Raw genomic sequence first — 2,818 nt, forward strand, 5'->3', positions numbered from 1 at the left:
TATATATATAATTTTTTTGTTTGCTTGTTTAAAGTAAAAGGCAAAACATTTTTGTTCTGGGAGGTAGACTATGCAAACCTACTATATGTTTAGTCTGTTTGTAGAAACACTGCCATGAAGGGTTTTAATACAAGTCATCACTACAACTTGTTGCACAAAGCTAAATATGAGCAGTTTACCGAAGACACAAGTACATAAACAGCAGCAACTTTTTACCAGAACCAGAACCACACACTCAAGGCGTCCCATACCATTTGCCCTTTTAGCTCGCTTAAGTGTTTATTTTTTGCTTGCTTAAAATGTTTTACATTCTTATTTATTGAATGTGAGTTGTTATACATGCTGTCTAGAATTACTCTGAACACATAACATATAGTCCAGATGGTTTTAACATTTAAATAAATGCTTTATAATTAACAAAAAACTGGTCTGAACAAAAGAGACCTGGCAGCTCCGGCCAAACAAAACATAAATAAATTAAATACAAAAGGGAGCCCCCCCCCCAAAGCAGCCAGAAGTTGACTGTCGGATTCCTTGCCCTGTGGTCCAGGATCTGACCCTGCAACCAATCACCAGCAGGAAATGGGCCGGTAACTCCCAGACTCGACAACAACCCRACACTTTAAACAACGAGTATCAATAAGACAGGAGCGGGAGCGAGGCAGAAGAGTTAGGTCCACAACATCTCTCCACTGGTCTCCCTTGCTCACCAAAGCAGGCGGGGCTTGGTCCTTTTAAAGCTCTATCCGCCAATCAACTGTAAATGGGAAACACATAGGTGAGTTGAGAAGCCACAAATGACACAAGGACACATCACACATGCAACTGAGAATGAAACATGTTATGTTGCTGCACTGTAGTGATGGGTCGGTCACAAACGATACGGCTCTAAGAACCGGGTGTTTGAGGTGACTGACAGGAGCCGACTTTTTTTTTCTGACTGGCAATCTTTGCTAAAGATGCAAAAAGTGTCCCCAGGATGCTGCTTTCTCTTGTTGTGCACATCTTAATATTGTGTTTGGTTTTTTTTTGTTTTTTTTCAATGTGTACTTTTACTGTATGACTGCAAATTTACAAATAATAAAGAGAGACGGAACCCTTTTTGGTCTAATTCAGATGAGTCTTGCTTTTTGTTGTATTTTATTTATCATTTATTTTTGTAGCGCTCTACGTTGAGAATATAAAGCCATACAAATAAACAAGTAGTGCTCTCAAACTTGCCAAACAAGACAAGTGAATGCAATTTATGACGCAGCAAAAAAAGTAGCAACAGCTTCCAAAAMCTGGGGGAAGGTTTTTTCTTTCAATGCTGCCAAAACCTCAGCTGCTGTTTCCTCATGAAASACTGCAATGCTTACAACTGTCTCCGGTGTTCCTGGTTTTGGAAGTTGTTGCTACTTTTTTGCTGTGTCAATGTATTTATGTGTATACACACTGTCACGGTTTTGTTGTGTGGAATCCAAAATGCAGGCAGACACGAGGACCTGTACGCAAACAAAACTGATTTAATAAATGACAAAAGAAAAAGGCTGACGTGGCAGCAAAAATACAAACAATAACATGGACAGAGACGAGGCATGAAAGGCAATGATCCAATGGGGAAAAGACAACAAGACACTGGTTAAATACCACAGAGGATAATTGGAGAGTGAAAGCACATGGGTGATTACTGACTATGGACAGGTGAGTGTGGCAGGCTGGAAAAACAGCTGACTGAGGTACACATGGCACAGGAAACTGAAAACAGGAAATGAGAAAATAACACAATAAGACAATACAAAACAATGAAAAACAATCTGTAAAATACTAACAAAAATAACCATAACACAAAAATCATGACTCACGCATTAAAAAAAACTGTTTTATTCCATTTGGGTAAGTGTGTGGCACTTTGTGGTCCTCATTGTGTCATCAAGAAATCACGGCCCCATCCAGCATTTAAGATGCCAACCCCTGGTTTATAGTTTTTCTCACTTGTTAAAACACCTTACTTGAAACCATCCATCCATTTCTCTGAACTGTTARCACAAAACCCAATTTTGAAACTACTTTCACAGAACCTCTGACTCTTCCTGCAAAACCAAACTCTAGCCTCAAAATAGTTCAAACTGTGCTCCAAATCAAACAATGTTGTCAAATCAGAAAGAAAACACAATGATCAGATCATGAAGCTTTTGAAACAATCTTTAATGTCCACAAAGAAAAAAATATTTCCTAAACAAAACACCTGTTTAGCACTTGTAGTAAAAAATAATAAAACATTATATCTTTAATTTCTAGAAAACATGTATCTCATCCTACTCTTCCACTTCATTTCAAACTCAAGTCCTCTACCAGAGCGCTGGAGTTTCAGGGTTCTGTTCAGGATCTTAGCTGTTCCTACAACTGACCTGTTCTAGACAGAGATCTCTGAGGTTGTTCCTGGGATTTGTTGAAGTCACTCCTCTAGTTTGGGGGGTCACAGCACCAAGTGCTCCAGTGATCACTTGGACTATTGGTACTTTGACTCTCTATAACTCATGGTATTTGTCCAGCTTTTTGTTCATCTTTCACTGCTGTCTTGTTCTCTTGTTTGCCGACCACCATGTCCAGCTGGTTAGCCACCATCTGTTTGTGGGACCTCCAGTCTACGTACATGTTGCATGAGTTTATAGCCTAGAAATTATACATACATACATACATACATACATACATACATACATACATACATACATACATACATACATACATACATACATACATACTGTACATACATACATACATACATGTATACATACATACATACATACATACATACATACATACTGTATATACTGTA

The sequence above is a fragment of the Austrofundulus limnaeus genome, unplaced genomic scaffold (assembly GCF_001266775.1).
Source record: "Austrofundulus limnaeus strain Quisiro unplaced genomic scaffold, Austrofundulus_limnaeus-1.0 Scaffold338, whole genome shotgun sequence".
Lineage (NCBI taxonomy): Eukaryota > Metazoa > Chordata > Actinopteri > Cyprinodontiformes > Rivulidae > Austrofundulus > Austrofundulus limnaeus.